The sequence below is a fragment of the Coptis chinensis genome, chromosome 2 (assembly GCF_015680905.1).
Source record: "Coptis chinensis isolate HL-2020 chromosome 2, ASM1568090v1, whole genome shotgun sequence".
NCBI lineage: Eukaryota > Viridiplantae > Streptophyta > Magnoliopsida > Ranunculales > Ranunculaceae > Coptis > Coptis chinensis.
Genome location: NC_141457.1, coordinates 55,271,965 through 55,293,306, shown reverse-complemented (window position 1 = coordinate 55,293,306; position 21,342 = coordinate 55,271,965). Strand labels below are relative to the sequence as shown.

The 21,342-nt window shown below is 35.2% G+C and overlaps 1 long non-coding RNA gene across 6 annotated transcripts; it reads left to right on the top strand.

Moving 5' to 3' along the window:
• The first annotated feature begins 16,380 nt into the window (after positions 1–16,380).
• On the top strand, positions 16,381–19,335 carry LOC147516678 (uncharacterized). Of its 6 annotated transcripts, none has more exons than XR_015211117.1 (6): positions 16,381–16,516; positions 16,872–17,037; positions 17,194–17,387; positions 18,049–18,114; positions 18,819–18,885; positions 18,985–19,335. It is a non-coding gene; the product is annotated as an uncharacterized LOC147516678 (long non-coding RNA). The 6 variants fall into 6 exon arrangements; XR_015211119.1 differs by having other exon boundaries at positions 16,391–16,680; positions 16,928–17,037; XR_015211118.1 differs by having other exon boundaries at positions 16,391–16,680.
• Positions 19,336–21,342: the final 2,007 nt, after the last annotated feature.

Sequence of the window (21,342 nt, the reverse complement as noted above, 5' to 3'; positions counted from 1 at the left end):
AAAGTAAATGACTTGAATGAAAAAAAAAAGACTAGAAAAATAAATCCTACATGACACTAGATTAAGTCTAGGTGTCTTCTCTCTCCCTAACTTTTAGTTCTTATACCCCTACTTTATGCAAATGACTAATTTTCCCTTCTTCATTACATTTGAAACACCTCACTCTTTACTTTATGCTTTTGTTTTTTCCTTTTGCTTTTTGGTTTCTTCTTGATCAAGATAGGTTTTAGAGAAAGCAATCTTTTGAGTTAAGGACATCTATCTTTGGTCTTCTGAGTTAAGGACTTTGATTGTTAGCTCTTTGGTTCTGAGTCCTTGACCTTTTGACCTTTGACTTTGACTTTGACTTTTTTCAGCACTTTTTCATAGCAGGTTCTAGTCTTTATAATAAGCGTGATTAAGGCTCCTTTTGGTGCTAAGAAGTAGTTTTTATGATAAGTGGTATGAATTTATCTGTAACCTGAAAAAGACAATAAAAACTATGAGTTGTCTTTTCATTATGCATAAGAAGGGTTGTAATGTAGTAATGTTAGAGTAATAAAACACACATTTGGGAGCTTATCATAAGGCAGTATTACTACCAATATAAACTTTACCCTTGTATCGGAGTATGCCTGCATCATAAGAGTAAAGTAAGAAACTTGTTGGTGCTATCATGATTTAAGAGATGAGTTGTTAGAGGGTCATGTCTTGAGCATAACTGAGGGACACTCTATCATCCATTGTGGCTGTGCCACAGCCATAAGATGACATTCTCCTTGTTCTTCCACTACTCTTGAAAGTGTGTCAGCTGTAGTGTTTTCCCTCCACTTTTTGTACCTTATATTATAATCAAAGCCTAATAGTTTGGTAAAGCCACCTCTGCTGTAAGAGAGTTGTAATGCTTTGCTCCATAAAGAATTTGATACTTTGCTGGTCTGTGTGTACTATAAAGTGGTGCCCTTGTAGATAGGATTTCCATCTTGTTACTGCCATGACAATTGCAAGGAGTTCTTTCTCATAGCTAAAAAAACCTAGTGCTTTAAGACCTAATGCCTTACTAAAGAAAGCAATAGGACGGCCTCCTTGCATTAAAACAACCCCAATTCCTCGTGCACATGCATCAGTCTCCACTATGAAGGGTTGCTTGAAATCCGGGAGTGCTAGAACAGGTGTTGAAGTCAGTGCTCTTTTCAGTTCATCAAATGTCTTTTCAGCTGCAGAGGACCTTTATTAAAACTATTCTTCTTTAGCATATCAGTAAGAGGTCGACTGATGTTGCCATATCCTTGAACATACCTTATGTAGTAGCCTGTTAAACCTAGTAAGCCACTCAACCCTTTGGTTGTTTTAGGTTTTGGCCAATTGATCATTGCATCGATCTTGGCTAGATCAGCTGCTACTCCTTCAGGTGTAATTAAGTGACCCAAATACTCTTATTGAAATTGTGCAAAAGTGCATTTAGAAGCCTTTGCATAGAGAGTGTGTGGCCTCAGTGTGTCTAAAACTTGTCTCAAATGGAGTAAATGCTCGTCCAAACTAGTACTATATACTAGTATGTCATCAAAGAACACTAATACCTGCTTCCTTAGAAAAGGACTAAAAATCTCATTCATTAGGGCTTGGAATGTAACTGGAGCATTAGTTAGTCCAAATTCGTAGTAGCCTTGATGAGTTTTGAATGTTGTCTTGTAGATGTCTTCTAGATGTACCAAAATCTGGTGATAACCTGATCGAAGGTCTATTTTGGACAAAATGCATGCCCCATGTAACTCATCTAGTAATTCATCTATAACTGGTATGGGAAACTTATCCTTAACTGTCATATCATTAAGCTTCCTATAATCCACACAGAAAAGCCATGTCCCATCCTTTTTCTTAACTAATAACACAGGTGAAGCAAATGGGCTATGACTGGGTTGAATCAATCCAAATTGTAGCATTTCTTTCATTAATGATTCAAGAACCACCTTTTAAATGTATGGATGCTTGTACGGTTTTTGGTTGGCGGGTTCAACGTCATTTTTTAATGGGATATGGTGGTCTAATGTTCTGGATGGAGGAAGACCTTGAGGTTCTTGAAATACATCAGCAAATTCTTGGAGTAAAGGAACTACGTAAGCTGGAATTTCAGGCTTGATGGCAATACCTATGATGGAAAATATTTGACCCACAAGAGCATGAGTGTTCTTTTTCAGAAATTTTGATAAGGCCTTTGCTGTAATCAACTTTAGAGAAGCAACCTCTGAGCCTCCTCATAGTTCTATCTTCTAGCTTCCCCTCTTAAAAGTTAGTTGGAGTTTCTGAAGGTTAAGTATCACATCTCCACACTGCTTCAGCCAGTCGCCACACCTAAGACCATGTCACACCCTCCCAATGGTAGTATTCTAATGTCATCTTCGAAAGAATGTCCTTGCATCTCCCATTTCAATTTACTGCATATAGTTTTACTAATAGTCTTCTCACCAATAACATGCAAATGTAACTAACATGTGAGATGTTGGTTCAATCTTGCATCCAGCTTGTCTAGCTACTTCCGAGTCCAAGAAACTGTGGGTGCTGCCGATGTCTATTAACACAGTAATGGGTCTCTTTTTTATTAAACATTGAATTCGTATGGTATTCTGCCCCACATTCCCTGTTAATGCATGGAGTGAAATCTCCATATCAGTTTCTACTTGTTGTAATATTTGTTCTTCCTCGCAGTCATCTTCCATAAGTTCATGTTCCTCTTCTGTCCCTACCAACATATACAAGTGTTGAGTTGTACACTTGTGTCCAGGTTTGTAAGTTTCCTCACAGTTATAACAAAGTCCCTTTTCTCTTTTGATTATCATTTGTGCTGGCATGAGTCGTTTAATGGGTGGTAAGGTGGTTTTTGCACTATTGGAGTTACTTGGGGTGGTATTCAAGGGTTTGATGGTGTTTGTGAATTTTGGAATGGGATTGGAGGTTGTGGGTTGTTTAGTCTGGTAGGATGGAGTAGAAAAATATGAAGTGGTGTTGGTGTAGTTTTTTTGTATAAGTTTTGTTGCTTTCTTAACCTGGGCATCCAATGCCCACTTCCTGCATCCTTGCGAGGTACAATGCATTACTCAGATTGGTAGGTTTAAACATTTGAACGGAAACTTTCAATTCATCTTTCAACCCACTAAGAAAACTAAAAACAAAATATTCCTCAATGAGTTGCTTGTTCTTATTTACCATGAGGGCTTGAAGTTCTTCATACTATTCAAAGTACTCATCGACACTACCCACTTGAACCAGTTTGTTAAAATTCCCTACATAGTTCTCTTAGCCTACTAATTCGAATCTATCACATATTACTTCGACTAACCCATTCCAATCTAATAACTCCTTCCCTTCTTGATAAATGAGAAACCAAGAATCTGTTCTGCCTTCAAAATACAGTGAAACTACACTAATTTTCTTAACATCATCCATTGGGTGGAGTTGAAAAAATTAACTATATTTTCTTGCCCAGACCCTAGGGTTAGTCCCATCAAAACAAGGGAAATATAACCTTGGGTTCTTAAGAAGCTTACCATGGTCATTAATGTCAACCGAAAATCGTTGATGGGAGTGGTTTGTGGAGTGTTCCACTTCTGTGAATGTTTCCAATGGAATTTGTGAGCTTGAATGCAAACCCACTGTTGGCGTATTCTTCCTTTTAATTTGTCATTAAATACCTTAAAGAGTTATTCAAATTTGTTGTCCATTTTCTTTTCTGAAAGTTCAAATCATGCGTCCCACTTCTTCTTTGAGACCTCTCTTGCTTGTATTTCTTTTATTAACCTGGCATTCAATTGGTTCATCAACCCTTGCATATCATTCACTTGTTGTTTGGTCTCTCTAGCCATTTTTTATACTTCAGCCACCATCATGCTTACCAAAAACGTAGGCTCTGAATACCAATTGTTCTATTCTGAACAGTAAACAGAAACAAAACACTTAAAATTATCTCTGTTTTCCTTGAAAACTAGAGCCGTTTCTATTCTCTCCTAATAACTACTATTTAATAGATGTAAAAACAGTGTTTAAACAATACTAAAACATGCATATCAATCAATAATAATACTCCCTAAAATAGTTGTTATAAAGAGGAGTAATCGTGTTCTCCACTCTTGCTTGTACGTACTTCTAACGAATTTAGACTAATTAAACTATTAACTAATGAGAGAGTAATAATGATATGAAAACATTAAATATAAGTGCTAAAACAGTAGATTAAAAGATGAGAAAAAGATATAGAGATGTTTTAATCTGCCACGTGATTTGATTGACTATTAGTTAGTATCGAATAGCTTGTTTGATCCCTAGTGAACACCAAGTCCTCTCGAATCAAGGCTTCACTAGCATGAGAGTTTAGCTCCACCATAAATCTCTTTGGTGGTGGCTCTATACTCTAGTTCTCCATTATGAGCTCTATCTCTAGTTACTCATAATGAAGAACTTGAAGTTCTTTATGCAACACAATAAATACTAATGATTACTCATCCTCACGTGGCTTCATAAACGTCCTCTAATGGAGGTTTTAGCCTTGTTTCATTAAATTTATTCTACTAAAACAATCAAGAGAAAGCATAATAAAAAAACCAGAAGGTATTTTTATTGAAGGTTTAATGGAGGCTACAAACTAAACTATTCTAACCTAAACTAAATTATACTTAAACTAAACTAACCTAATTAGAGACTAAGAGGTGGAAGGAGAAATAAATTTAGCCTTAACCCGTTTTATATAGGAGTGGGTTAGGGTTACTGTAGACACACCATTTTTGCACCCCAAGCATAATTCATTCACGATTTTACCTTGAATTAAATTTGATCATATAAGGTGATTTGTTTTCTAGAGTCTTCATTTCTACATCAAACTTCTTTCTTTTCATCTTCTTCTAGCATCTTTAGACTCTCTTCATCATGCTCTAACTATGGCTGAAGTTTTGTTGCTTTCTGGATTTTGAGTTGAAAATTACCAAAATGACCCTATAACCCATTGGAGCCCAAATCTCATTTTTTCCACTCTTTCTTTGGATGAGATTATTTCATATTTGAATTCCCCTTAAAAAATCCTTTGAAATGAGTACAAGCTTGCCTAGGTTCCTTTTGGATTTCAAAAAACCTAATCTTGTCATATCCCGTTTCAGCCCATTGTGTGCGCTATTCAGTGCAATACAATTTTTTAGAGTAACATTTCGACCCAAGGGTATTTTTAAGAGTTCATGGGACTTCCTAATGGATTCATGAACAACTTTTGTGAAGAAGCTTTTGCCTAATTTTGATCCGGTCAAAGGGAATTTGCAGCATTGAAAATATGGTCAAAATGGGGCCTTTTGTGGATTTTGGACCCGTTCTCGTGGGCTGTGGATCCAGCCCGTGTCAAACCTTTTCATTAGGGTTTCTAGACCATTCTCAAGCCTCCAAAAACCTAGAGAACCTTCCTTATTTGTTTGATTTGATTTGATCCCAAAAATCAAGAATATTCTTAAGGATATGCCATTTTGGAGCCAAGTTTGGAAACTTTGGATTATGGGCTCATTGAGGACGTGTAGGGCTTGATTTTTTTCCCTCATCCATCTAAAAGATCCAAAAACCAAGGGCCAAGATCACACCCCTTATCCCACCTCTTGAATCAAGGGCCAGATTTAGGAGGTGCAACCAAAAATATATCAAACCATTGGATTTTTCTTAATCGATACTCAGCCATTGGATCAAAATCATTACCATTTTTAAATCCATCCAAAAAATCTATAAATATGGGTCTCATTCACCCATAAAAAACATCTAGAGCTAGGAATTCGGAGTTAATAATCTGGACCTAGTTATTCAGAGCTAATAGCCTTTTTTTCTTTAGTGTTCTTCATTTTTTCTTTCTAGTTCTTCATTTTAGCCTTCTTTTCTTCTCGTCGATCTTGAGTAGAAACTTCTTTTTACCATAAGTTGTTTTTTCCTCAAATCACCTATTTCAATCTAAAAATCACAGTTGTCAATTCAAGATCAAGTTTATCATCAATCAATCGATCAATCTACAATCAAGTATGAGGCTACATTCCAAACAAGGTGACATATTTCTTTTCTCTTTTATTTTAATTAGTATTGCATATTAGGATTATTTGTTTTTTAGTTTTACTATATCATATAGTCATTTGCTTTTAAATAATTTAGTGAAGATCATCCAATTTGGTAATAAAATTTAATCATTCACCTATCTTAATACATTACACCTCAATAGAAGTAAAAGCGGTTTTACTTTACAGCGAAAGATGTAGTGCCTAACACCTTCCCACATCATACCTTGACTCCCGAACCCAATAATCATCTAGTTTCGAGGGCTAGTCCTTCACATAGGTTTTACTCAACTTTTCCTTAATAAAGTTAGTGGTGACTCTAAAATCAATTGCATAGACCTAGGTACACATTTTTGTGCGTACAGTTACATTTTCGTGCATTGGCCAAAAAGGGGGACTTTGGGCCTCTAAAGTTAGCCCAAAGTCCATTAAGTTAAGTTTAAAAGGGTCAATTCTGCTGGAAATTACTGTAGAAACCGTTATGGTCGCAGTTTACAAACCGTGGGAACCATGCACAGCAGAATAAAGGTTCTCATGATTTTGTTTAGAAATATACATTTGATCAGTTGTGATAACTCTGAGAATCCAAGCTCTACGAATCAGCAACCTTTTGATCTTCTGTTGTATTCCTATCTTAGAATAGACATTGTGTGGGCAACGATCTACTAGCCCCTTCTTTCTCTCTTTGCCTCTTTCACTCACAAGGTCAGAACCGATTTTGGAACTAACCTTTCTTGAGAAAACCTTGAGTATTTCGGCCAGGAGAGAAAGACTTCTATTTATAGGCTACAATAGGGACCATGAGGAGAAATCAGGGTTAGGTCTCCTGACGGGCTTGGGCTTCCCATGTTCGCACAGAACACACGACCAAAGTCCGTCAACAAATGGCTTATTCCACTAAAGGCCATTGTTGCACTACCACCCTAATCCCAAATTACGTGTTATGTTTATAGGCTCCATATTATATTTTTGTTGATCTCCCCGTGTTTAAGATATCGAATGCCCGTTGATTAAGTCAAGTTACTAACAACTACATTAATCAACTTCTTATGTCCTTAAGTAGTACCACTCAACCTCATTGTCATGTTGGATTAAATCCACCTGCAGGGTTTACATGACAATCCTTATGAGCTCCTTAAGGGGACATCATCAGCTCGACTTCCTGCGGGTCATGGATTCCTTCTATAATCAACAGCACACCTTACATACAATGTCATTACCCAATCCATCGAGTTTGTTGATTCACAAATGAACCTCACTCATTGATGATTTAAAGCAATATATATACAATGGACGTAAGTGCCCGTTATTATATCCGGATTAAGAGGACAAGCATCCATAATAACAGAGGTGTTTGTTCTCTTATATAGTCAGTATAAAGATAAACAACCTCACTTGGTCATGTTCAATACACACAAAGTGTATTAGTATAATCCTATAGTCAAGATAGACTAATACCAGATTATACTACAACCGTACTAATAGTTTGTCCAAATCCATCTAGGTTGTGAACGTTTATTTATACTTTATAAGGTACTGATGATATGATCTTCTGTGTGTCACCACACACCATATCATCTACAATATAAAGTATTAGACACATGCATATAACTAATAACATATATAATATGCATAACATTTGCTCATATGATTCTCATTCAAAATATAAAGAATTAGAGTTATTACAAAAGTAATGCTTTTAGTATATAACCCTATAAATTACATCAGTGTCCTTTTCGCCCACTTTTACAGCTCTGATTGGGGAAAACCTGGTCCATTGGAAAGCTTATTCCGAGCTGGTCGTTTTGACATAAAGTATGCCCAATGCTGAGGCTCAAGTCTAAAGATACGCCCATTTAAAGTTCTATTGACTTTTCTATTCTTTTTCTACCCGTATTGACTTTGACTTCCCAACTTTGACTGTGCTTGAAAAAAGGCTTTTCTTTATTATTCTTGGGTTTTAAACGTAGAACTTCCTCAACAATCATCTTGACTCGTTTTCCATTCAAAATGACGTCTTTAAGCACATAAACAGCTTCAAAACCTGGAATACACACAAACACGTAAACATTACTAACTCTTATTTATTATAAACATAATTGCCCTAAATAGAATACTATTAAGGGGTTTAAACTACACTTTTGGGTGCTTATCACACCACCCCCCCCCAAATAGCATTTTGCTTGTCCTTAAGCAAAGATGAGAAATAAAAACAGATAAGTGGCCAAAAATGTGGCCCTAACTAATCTCGTTTCGCAAAGTGCGATTGCATTGACCATATGCAATAATGTTTTAAACCACTAGGAATTCCCTAGTGATGAGTTATAGCCTTGTAAGAGTTTTCTAGAGAAGATACTCACAAACTTCATTTATGCTACAATAACTAAATAATAAAAGTAATGTCCCCTAATTTTATCTTAGAATCTATACATCTCACTAGCATTTAAACAAGGATCATCAATCTAATTCCTAAATTAATATATGCATAATAATCAAATCATCTTGAGATAAACAACTATATAATGAACTATGCTATGAAATGCACTGGCAGGTTCGTTTCTGAAACTTTTGGGTAGCGTGCCTTAAGTAAGTTCTCACAAGGAATGTGTCAAGACACATAACACTCTGATTTTTCCACTCAAGTTTGCTAACTCTAGTGTGCAGTGGGCACACATTTCCTCACAATCTCAATGACAATCCAAGGAAGCCGAGGTCGATCAAACACATCTACCACTTACTATCACACCAAATTAATCCTAATTGAGGTAGAGGTTTTTATTAGGTGATACGGGGCTGAGGTGATGGTTTAAGAAGAAATAGAATGGATATTAAAATAAACAAGTCTAAGATAATAGGGTCTTTAATTACATATAACTAGAAAAAACCTTGTTCTTACTTTGCTTCTACACTTACTTAATTTCTATCCTTAGCCTTTTTATTTTGGCTTTTTAACTCCTTTTATTCTATTTTTGGAGTTTTTGTTTTCTTTCTATTTCTGTTTTTCTTTTGTTTTCTTTTCTTTTCTTTGGATGGAAACTTCTTTTATTTTTTTTCTTTTCTGAAGCAACTAACTAATTTTTGGTTTTCCATTAGTTTTTCTCTTTATTTTCCTTACTCATCCAATTTCTCAGACTCATTCAAGATGGGTAGGCTTATTTTTATTTTTATTGGTTTTAAAGATGGGTAAAGGATTTGTAGTTGTGAAAAAGCTAATGAAAAGGCTCAATGGGATGACTAGCGAATAATTACTTATATGCATGAATTTTTAGCTATATCGATCTAAAGTGGGTCTAAATTCTCGCTTAGGATATGGTATGGTGATCAAGCAAGTGGATGTGTGATTTCTCTACTCGGATTTTACTTCTCCCTTGTGTCATTACTCAGATATTTTATTCATATGAGGCTTTTAGGCTAGATGCTCACAGGATATGTATTAAGTACTCTAACCTAGGTCTCAGAAAAATACTGCCAAGTACAATCAAAGATGCTCAAGAAAAGATGCAATGACTATTATCTACATATTAATCTAAGTTTCAAAAATTAAATCCTAATTCAAGTACTACGTGAGATTTCTAGACTAATATCATCATGGAGAAGGGAACAATATATACCATTATCACTAAGTGCATAGTATAAACTATATTTATGATTTTTATACGGAAAAGTGCGTAATACAACCTAATATGTGCTTAAATATTTACAACATGTTCCTATACCACCCCCAAACAGAATCATATTTTGTCCCTAAAGTATGGAATGAAAATAAAGGATAGAGAGTACCATAGAAACGTGGTTGTAAATAGGAGCACCTGAAAAAAAAAGTTTAATCTATACTAATATAAAGAAATAAAAGTATACACAACTCCTATATGAGTGTCGTCCATTATAGAGATAACATGAAATAATAAATATCACTTGGGACATAAGCGAACTTTAACAGAAATAAAATAATATCATACGTTCACAAATCAAGCATGCGCATATCATGGCTCCTATAGGATTAGCTTCCAAAATTCTGCAAAATAGTGAAATGTCACGAAATTAAGGTACCTAATTACATTATGCATCCCAATTAAATCAAATTTCAATATTTATACATGCAATTTTAATACGTGAACGTACAATGTGCTAAAATTAAATATACCACCCCCAAACAATTTGGGAGAAGGGGGTTCATGAAATAATTAAATAACACATTTAAATTACGTAACTAACTAACCTAGAATTCAATAGCATAATTTAATAGACTCAACTAGAGTAAACATGAAAGGCAAAGGGTGGCAAAAAGTTTTGAAATGAAAGACCAAAATACGCCACCCCCAAACAAAATTTGAAAACACTTTTTAAGTTTGAAAATTTTTGTTTGGCATATACTCTAGAAAGGTGGTATTGTACAAAACTTGGGTCTTTTAAAGTTAGATTCCCTAGACTTACTAATACATGTTTATGTTTTAATTTTTTAATTTTTTTTTTATATGTTTGATTTAAAAAAAAAACAAAATTACGATGAAGAAATAAAAAAAGGAACTCATGGTGTACTCCTATAATATAAGATTGGAATGGAGTACACTGAAGAATACTATGAGTCTTTTATAGTCAGATACTTGAGACTTTATCTAAAACATATATTAACATGCTGTTTACCATATATCAACAATCTAAATAGTTGCAGATCTTTCCATAAATAGTTAACACGGAATGCACCATCAAACAGAATTAAGCACTAAGATTTGCTACGACGTGGCTTAGCAGAATGGGAGTGAAATCTGATTGATCTAGAACCTAATCGAGCGTGTACTCTTTTCTTTTTTCTCCAACGAAAGGGTGGCCAAGTGAATGATCGTGAGAAATTGGATGGTTGTGTAAGATATGTGGGATATGGATAAGTTTTGAAAGGGTATGGTTATACTGTCTCACATCGAAAAATGAAGGGATCTGGTGGCTTGTCCTTGGGTATTATGTCCGTTTTAGGAGGGTTTAGAAAATCATGGAGCATAGGAGAAGCAAGAAGGTCAAGTGCAAACTCAAGGTTCCTTTGGAAAGGTGGAGGGCGGGGAACACTCGTGATGGAGGGTGAATGACTGACAGGATGATGTGAGGAGGGTGAATGGTGCTCAGCTAGTGTTCTCAATTCTAGATCATCAAAGGCCTGGAGATATACAAGACATTCCTCAATAGGTGGGTCAGAATAATCACTGGGATAGATGGTGAAAATTCTTCTTCCGTCATGGCGTCAAGGGTTGAATGGATGTTAATAGGAGGGGACTCGCGAGGTGGCAAAGAAGTGTTGCAAAAGAGTTGAAGGAAATCTTCCTCGATTTCATCTATGTTCAGGGAGTCGAAATTATGATCTTTGTCTTCTTCCCTAAGAAGGGTATCTACTAGTGTGGGGATGAAGTTGGCCATACTAATGTGAGATACAAAACTCTCAATGGACTTCACTTCTCCTTCTACAGGCAAACCTAGTTGTCCCTGCTTGAGTCTAAATATGTTAACCTCCATAGACATATTTTCAAAGGAAAGTCCCAGCAATTAATTTGGGAATTGGCAGTTGCCAAGAAAGGGCGCCCTAAGATGACGGGAATAAAATCATGAGCAACTGCTGTGTCAAGAATAACGAAATCAACTGGGTAGTAAAAATCCTGAACTTTAACGAGAATGTTTTCAACTACGCCTTTGGGATACTTAATCAAACGATTGGCTAACTGCAAAGTCATTTTGGTTGGTTTAAGTTGATGGAGACCTAATTGTTTATATAAATAAAAAAGGAGTAAGTTAACACTCGCCCCTAGGTCTAATAGTGCAATTGTTATGAAGTTATCACCTAAGGTGCATTGTACAGTTGGACGACTAGGGTCCTTGTACTTAACAATTCCATTATGTTCAGATAAAGAGGGATATTGTTCATGTAAAAAGGCTTCATGATGTATGTTGGTTTTCCTTTTTGTGGTGCACAACTCTTTTAGAAACTTAGCGTGTCCAAGTAGATTTTTTATAGCGTCTAGAAAAGGTAGGTTTATAGTTAGATTTTTAAACACTTCCCTAATCTCATCAAAATTCTCGTCCTTTTTAGACACAACTAATCTCTAGGGAAACATGGTTTTTCTCTATACTTAGCATATGGGTCAATATAAGTATTAACCTTGTTTTTATCTTTTGCCGTTTTCCAACTAAGTTTCCATATTATAATCTATATAGGTGTAGGATCATCAATTTCTATTAAGGAGTCTTGTAAGGTTTTAATTTTTGGTTGTGGCTGGACTTGAACTTCTACAGTTATAGGGTCTTCAGTTTCTATGACAGTATTTGGCATGGTTGTATTCTTAGTTTGCAGGCAATCTTTAGGCATAGTCACTTTGTTATCAACTATCTTACCCAAACTAAGGGTAGTGACTGCCTGTAGGTCCCATTGGCTTATATTACCATTACATTAAATATTGTTTACTTCGAAGGCAATGTTTGTTGACTTAGGATTAGGCACATCTTGACCTGGAAACACGCCTATTTGGTTATTATTTTGGTTAGGAGACAGCTCAAGTACCTTTTGGCACAAAGACTGCATCATATTAGACTATTGTTTGATTACTAGACTTTGTTGTTGGTGGTGTTGTATCATGGTTATTAGTAAGTCTTCTGTGGATGGTTTGGCTGGTTGCGGGGTAATAGGAAGAGTAACTAGAAATAAAGCTTGTTGAGTGTTTATGTTTAGATGTTGATAGTTCTGGGTCATGGGCACTAAACTACTGTTCTGGTTACCTAATTCTACTTGATCTAGATGTTGGTTAAATTGGTGGAAGTCTATAGTGGGCCTAACGTTTTGATTATTAAAACATGGAGGTGTAGGTTGTTGTTGATTATAATTAGTGTTTTGCATCTATTGGGTGTTAGGGTTGGTTAAAGCGTTATTATCTACGAATTGTGGTGGCGGTGAACCGTAGAGTAAGGGACTAAAGGAATTGGTATGGTTGGGATTAAAACATACATTACATGGAAGGGAGTTAATGTTCATGACTGGAGTGAGTATTGCTTCTTGTTTATGAACAGAGAAGGCATCTACCTTTTTAGTGAGGGATTCAATAAGAGTTTTAAGTTCATGGTCAGGTTTTACCTCAAACATATTGTTGCCTTAACTGTTGAAGAAGAAGTATTAGAGCGGGAGTAATTGTTACCTCCCCAGTTGTTACTTTTCTTGGATTGATTATCTAAGAAGTTATAAGCTTTTGTGGCTCCTTTACTTAAGAAATTACCTCCGTTCATGATGTTTAACGCCTCCTTATGATGTTGGGATAGACCTTTGAAGAATGCACGAACTAGTGTGTCTTTACCAAGATTATGATAGGGACATTCTACTAGAATATCAGTGAAATGATTTCAAGCCTCATAAAAGGATTCTTGAGGCTTTTGGCGAAAGAAATGAATATATGATAGCATCTCATCAGTCTTCTGTGGTGGGTAAAATTGTTCCATAAATAATTTAACTAGTTTTTCCCATGCGTCGACAGAGTTTGGCTTTTGTGCTGTTAGCCAAGCTACTGCTTTGTCAACTAGGGTGAAAGGAAACCACCCTTAGCTTTATTTGTTCAGGTATTATGTTATGACAATGAAATGTAATAATTACTTGTTGTATCATACGTAAGTGTTGATAAGCCTTCTCATGGTCTAAGCCATGGAAAACAGGTAGCAGATTAAATATATTAGGGGGGATTCTAAAATCTCTCGTAGTATCTACAAGAATTATGCAAGACTCAAGTCTATCGTTTAAAACCTTATAAAAATCAGAGAGTGGTCTCTCTGCTATTTCTTCACCCATTGCTACAGATGTAGTTGGGGTGGGTGTACGTGGTGTGTGTGTGGTGATGTGTGAATTTCTAGATGAGCTTTGATTTTTGCATCTACGATAAACTAATAAAGCAGGTTTATGCGTACTAGATCTTAATCTCATGTAAGTTTTAAGTCTAATAGGCAATTTCTAATGAGCATGCAAAAATTAGCCTGATTATTACTAGAAATAGAATCATCTGACAGTAAATTCGAGGATGTATAGAGGTGTTACCTGGAGCGTCCTTGCTACACGTATAAATAGCGTCTTTAACAGCCTTAAAGCACGTCTACATTACTTGAACAATTATACGAGTACTGGTTCTGGTACACAATGTGGATTGTGAAGTCCTGTAAAAAGATTTACCTTATTAGTTTTTAAATTTTTAAGAATTAGGAAAAGGTTTTTACTATGGGCTTCGTGTTGGGCCTGGATGTCAGGCCTGTGAAACGGGTTTGGTGGGCTTACTAATTTAATAATAATTAATTTTTTTGTATTTTTCTATCAAACCAACAGCCAGGTCACTTAGGAATTTGAGAGAGGTTATCCGTGCGTGCACGTTCCTTAATTAGAGAATTCCAAATTCTTTCAGTTTGCTAAACACCGTTTAAAATGAAGTAAAATAACTATTTAAATTTTGTAATTTTTAGCATATGAGTACTGTACTGTACTCTTGAGATAATAATGCAAATAATAATAAAAATATAATCTAAGCTAATTACGCTAGGGCGCGCGCGCTAAAAAATAGGCTAAAATGGGCGCGGGTTGCGATTTGTACTCTTTTTTTTCGTAAATTTAAAAGAAAGCGGGGCGTGCTTCATAATAGGTCAAATTGGGCGCGGGGTGCACTTAGGGTGTAATATGCAGACTAATTAAACTATTAACTAATGAGAGAGTAATAATGATATGAAAAAAGTAAATATAAGTGCTAAAACAGTAGATTAAATGATGAGAAAAAGATATAGAGATGGTTTAATCTGCCACGCGATTCGATTGACTATTAATTAGTATCGAATCGCTTGTTCGATCCCTAGTAAACACCAAGTCTTCTCGGATCAAGACTTCACTAGCATGAGAGTTTAGCTCCACCACAAATCTCTTTGGTGGTGGCTTTATACTCTAGTTCTCCATTATGAGCTCTATCTCTAATTACTCATAACGAAGAACTTGAAGTAATTTATGCAACACAATAAATACTAATGGCTACTCATCCTCATATGGTTTCATAAACCTCCTCTAATGGAGGTTTTAGCCTTGTTTCATCGGATTTATTCTACTAAAACAATAATGAGAAAGCATAATAAAAGAACATAAAGGTATTTTTATTGAAGGTTTAATGGAGGTTACAAACTAAACTATTCTAGCCTAAACTAAACTATACTAAAACTAAACTAACCTATTTAGAGACTAAGGGGAGGAAAGAGAAATAAGTTTAGCCTTAACCCTCTTTATATAGGAGAGGGTTAGGGTTACATTTTCGTGCATGGGCCAAAAAGGGGGACTTTGGGCCTCTGCCCAAAGTCCATTAGGTTAAGTCTAAAAGGGCAAATTCTGTTGGAAATGACTGAAGTGCCCTTTTCGTCTATTTTACAACTCTGATTGAGGCAAAACTGGGTCCATTGGAAATCTTGTTACGAGCCGGTCGTTTTGACATAAAGTAGGCTCAATTTCGAGGCTCGAGTCTAATGATACGCCCATTTATAGTTTTGTTGACTTTTCTGTTCTTTTTCTATCCAAATTTACTTTGACTGGGCTTGAAAAAGGTTTTTCTTTATGATTATTAGGATTTAAACGTAGAACTTCCTCAGCAATCATCTTGACTCGTTTTCCATTCAAAATAGCGTCTTTAAGCACATAAACAGCTTCAAGACCTGGAATACAGAAAAACACGTAAACATTACTAACTCTTATTTATTATAAACATAATTGGCCTAAATAGAATACTATTAAGGGGTTTAAACTACACTTTTCGGTGCTTATCATCTCTCCCCCCCCCCCCCCTTTTTTTTTTTAAGTGGAAATTTAATTGATAATGATAACGAGTTTTACAAATAATTAGGACAAACGTGCAACAAACTATGCCGCAAGTCCTTTATGAATGGCAAATCCTATCATCCTAAATACAAACTTGTTAAAACCAGCTGTCATTAAGTTGTAGTCCATAACTTTCTGCAATCTCTTAAAGAACTCAACAAATTATTGTGCCAAGAAACCAAAAGTGTCGAAACTAAATAGAATGAAACACACTAGTAGAAAAAAAGATTTTTGTGACTATTTTAAAAATATTTTTTGTGACTATTGTTTTCGAAATAGTCACAAATGACAGAAAAGGGTTTTTGTGACTGTTTTCAAAATGTTTTTGTGACCGTCGTTTCCAGAAGCGTGATAACAGTAGTCTTCATGTTGAAAACAATATCTCCGCCCATCTTAAAACTGACGGTTTTAGAGGACCAGTCTCAAACCGAATTACATTTTTGTCACTGTTTAAATATCACAAGGTCAGTTTGGTCATTGTGTTAGTTATAAAAAACCAAAATTAGGAGACAACACACACGAATCTAAAAAGAACACCCACTACTCTCGTCTTTCGTAGTCAACACCAGTTCTTAACTAATGCCGCCAAAGTACCAAACATCTTGACACATCAATGAAGGTAAGGTTTCTCGAATTGTAATCGAGTGTGGGAAGCATCAAATTCACGTTTTTCTTTCTCTCTCTCTTGCGATCTGGAACCTCCACTAACGGTTCAAGATTCCTAATCCTTGAAATGGGAGCACTTTCTCGGTTAACATTTATAAGATGTAAATGGGGTTTTCGGTAATGTAACTTGTTGCTTTAGTTTTATAATGTAATTCAGTCTTTTAAAGTTTTATCCTGTTTCTGAAAATGATGAATGATTAGGGATGTGATTACTGTGATTGCTTACTTTGTTAAGGTTTTACCTGTGTTTGCTTGAATATATATAACCTGACTCAAAGTTTTTCTCTTGCTCATCGGAGTTACCGTAGATTTTGTGAACAAAAGATGTGGTGGTGTTGGTCGTTTAACTCTTTTTTTGGCTCAGTTGAGCAAAACATTGCTGATTGATTGCGAGAGGCACCATGGGATTGCTATGGGTGATTATAAGGACAATAATATGTACACAGTCGAGCATGAGCACATTTTTCCACAAAGGTAACAAGTTATAAACCTTATTAACTGTGTTGCATCTTCAATAATATATAACCAATAGTGAATATCTCTGTCTTCAATTTTTATGCAATTGATATAGTCGTTAGATAGTCACTCTCAATTCTCAAGCTGTCTTTCATTGAGATCTCGACAATCCAGAAAACCTACTTGTTAAAGGGAGAAACAACGCAATGGATGGGACAAAGTGGGTGACATTTTTAGGTTTATTTGTTCGGTGATTCTCAAGACTGCATACAATGTTGCAACCCGATAGACGAACAAATTCTAAGATACCACTTAAATAGTTGAATTTGAAGAAATTAACTTGGGCTACCTATGTCCAAGTTTTCAAGGTTAGTGGTGCTCCTCTTGGTTTGATGTTCTTTGAATATTTATCGATCATATCTGTATACTTTGTTAAATATGGCTATAGTGCTAGTATATTACAAGGTCCACTAGGAAGCCGCAAAAACATCTTCTTTGCAAAGTCTTAATGCCTTATTAGTTTATTTGCTTTGATTACTTAATTTATTTATTTTGGGTTTCTTGTGTATTTGGTTGGGTACTTGTGATTATGAAACATGGTCCTGGTTTTTGTTTTCTTTTTTCAAGTGCAAAATTATTATGCATTAAAATACATGGACTTTCTTTAAAAGTATGCTACAATGAACTGAATGTTTAGTGATGCATTGATTTGTACTGTTGTACATGACTTTGTGTTTTTTCTATGTTTGTAGTAATCGTTGTTGAAAGACGCTATAGGAATGGCAAAAAGTTATGGGCTAAAAGTTACTCTTATAAAAAAGCCCCCTTCTTGGTTGGGCTTTTTGTTTTTTCTTGCGTGATTTGTTCCATGACAAAAACAGTCCACTAACCCATGAAAATTAGAAGAATAAGTCCTTGTAATTATGATTATATTGGCTTTTGATTTTGCAAAATACGAGTTAGTTCGCCCATCTCTGTAGTATAGTGTTGGGCCACTATAGATGCCTTTGAATTGATTCTATCTTTCAGGTTAGGTAACAAGGTATTTGGTAGGAATAAGAAGCTAGGGCATGTGCTTGTGCTGACTTGCTGAAGGTACATTTTCTTTAACCTTTTTTTAGTCCATGTAAATTATTCGTTGTTTTTCGTTTATGATTTCCTTGGTATGTAAAATAAATTGCTTCGAGTGTTAAAGCTATCGTCTTGCATCGTCGGAGGTTTGTTCAAATTTTTGCTATTCTTTTTCGTCTTTTGGTGTCTATTCGTTTGTGTTTCTCCATGCATGTTAGCTTGTGAACAATTTAACTATTTGATAAATTCATGTTCATTCAATATTAAGTTTATATTCGTGAATGGAAGATCTGACATTTTTAAATATTTTTATTGTTTGTTATTTTGGTTCTACACTTGTAGGTCTTTTTAGATTGTGAGTTGAAAACAGCTATATTTCTATGAAAGGGTTACCTTTTTATCATAATGTCTTCTTTTACTAATGACATGGAGTTATGGATCAAGTTTTACTAAGAACGCTAATATTATCTATCATTTTTTCAATTTTTTGGGATGCCCAGTACCACTTTTAATAGTTTCTCACTAAAATTTGGCAGTCAAACAGGGTGCCAACTTTCTATAGCTTGTGCAATTTCAGTATGAGCTACCCATGTATTAGCAGACTCCAAGATATATAATTGATATTGTCACTAACTTATGCTTGAAGAGTGAGGTTATTCAATGAATGTTGTTCTTGATTTAATACTTTGCTCCTTCAATTTGATGAAGTTCTGCAAATTATTTTTCAGGTGTGAATGAGATGGGCTGAGTGGCTAATAAAATTGAAATATAATGTCTCGTCTAAATATGAACCAGGTATCATATCATATATAAGTCTTAGACTCAACAAGTTATGGCGGACTATTATTTACTTTCTTCTTTCATCAATTTAACTTATATTGTAACCCATTCCAGTGAAGAACGACATTTACGAAGCGACTAGATCGACTTGGGCATCTCAAATCAACATTTACATCGTCTCTGCTTGGGGTTTCGTTTATTTTTTTGTCATCATCATTGCTAGCTTATAACATATGAGAGAGAAGGAACCTTGAGAATCTATACTATGTTCAGATTTTGCTAATGTCTTCAAATTTGGTAAGAAAGATCTCCAAAGAATATATTAGTGTCTAAATTTCCTTCATTAGTATATTCATTTATAGTCATAAGTTTGGCTTGTATCAAAATACCAGGGTTTTTAAGTTTTAACCAAGTACTCAACTGGTCACCTCGCATTACATTTAATATAACTCGAGTATTTGATTATCTTTATAGAATTATAGTTCCATTCTGTGATCGATGGAAACCAGGGTAAATTGTGTCATGCAAACCTTCCAGATTTGTATGTATTCATTTGGTAAAGTAGTGCCGAAGCTTTGTTTTATATCATTATATATTATTTTGATTTTAAACATTAACATTCTTGTTTTATCTCTCTTTCATATTGTTTTGATGGGGAGAGTACTTGAAGCGAAGATGACCAATTTGTGAAAACCTTTCTTACTTGTAAAAAAGTGGTTTGACTTCAGATCAACGAGTGTCGAATTTGACAGATCAACTAGGCACCATAAAGCAAAAGAAGTCACACATATCTTCTAGTGTAGATTAAGTTTGAATTGAGTTCAGTTTATGAGAGAATGTCTTTGAGGCTACGTTCAAGACTATTCACAAGTGTGTCTATGTGCATGTAGCTCTGTAGAGATTTGATATTTTACCCACATATTTATCAGCTTAAACCTTCTATATGTTTTCGCTAGTGGATTTCGATATGTGTATGGAATTACTTATTGGTATAAATTTGTTTGGAATGGACTGTGTTTTCTTACTTGGAGTATGTGAAGTTACATTAGGTGAAGTTTCTTGGATATTTGTTTGGAATGGAATTCGTTTGGAATATATTCACTATTAGTTTTTTTCTTTTAGAAAAAAAAATATATTTATCACAGTTTTTACCAAACCGTCATGACTAGTTGTCTTTTTTGTGACTGTTACAAGATGATTACATTACTGTTTAGTCAAAAATGGTCATGAAAGATTTGATTTTTTTTTATGGTTTTTAAGTATATGTTACTGTTTTATGTGGTGGATATAGGCCTATCTAGAGGAAATATTTGTCACGGTTTTGGGGGAAAAAAATGACTCTCACTTGGTCACGGTTTTGGAAAAAAAAAAGTGATAAAAGACTTTTTGTCACTGTTTTTAACAGTGATATAAAGCATTTTTTCTTGTAGTGACAATACTGATTACCTTTCCTGTCGCTCATGTTTCTCAATCTTTCCTGCTGCTGCTCTATTAGCTGCATCTCTCACCTCAAAGACTCCATTCCCAAGCCCTACCAACGGAGAGGCTCCAGTTACATCAACACAAGCATGCTTCCCCTTAAACCAACTGTAGATCAATACATCTGCCGGTCGAAGTGTTGATCTTCCCTCATTCGGATCAGTGAGAAAATTCACAGGAGCCTCCTTCTTCACTTGTACTCCAGCCCTCCAAAATGCATCACATAAAATATCCCTGACATGATCATATCGGTATTTGAAACCTGGAAAATGTCTACAATGTGTTGCATGGTCCCCGAAGGCATCTAGTTTACTCTTTTTACAAACAGGGCATAGACCACCATCAAAGTACAAAGGAATTATAAGACGGTACCGGAGAATAGAACGATACTCCACCGGCGACATATGCTGTCCAAGTCCCTCTATTGGAATAGCAAGTTGAAAATCTTTTTCATGTGATAAGCACCCAAAAGTGTAGTTTAAACCCCTTAATAGTATTACATTTAGGTTAATTATGTTTATAATAAATAATAGTTAGTATTGTTTACATGTTTTTGTGTATTTCAGGTCTTGAAGCTGTTTATGTGCTTAAAGATGTCATTTTGCATGGAAAATGAGTCAAGATGATTACTGAGGAATTTCTACATTTAAAGCCCAAGAATCATAAAGAAAAACCTTTTTCAAGCCCAGTAAAAGTCAATTCGGGTAGAAAAAGAATAAAAAAGTCAATAGAACTTCAAATGGGCGTATCTTTGGACTCGGGCCTCGAAATTGGGCCTACTTTATGTCAAAACGACCGGCTCGAAATAAGCTTTCCAATGGACCTAGACTTGTCCCAATAAAAGCTGTTAAATTAGACAAAAGGGCAATGAAGTAATTTCCAACAGTTGTGACCTCTTTAGACTTAACCTAATGGACTTTGGGCTCATATTAGAGGCCCAAACTCTCTTTTTTTAGCCCATGCATGAAAATGTAACCTTAATCCTCTCCTATA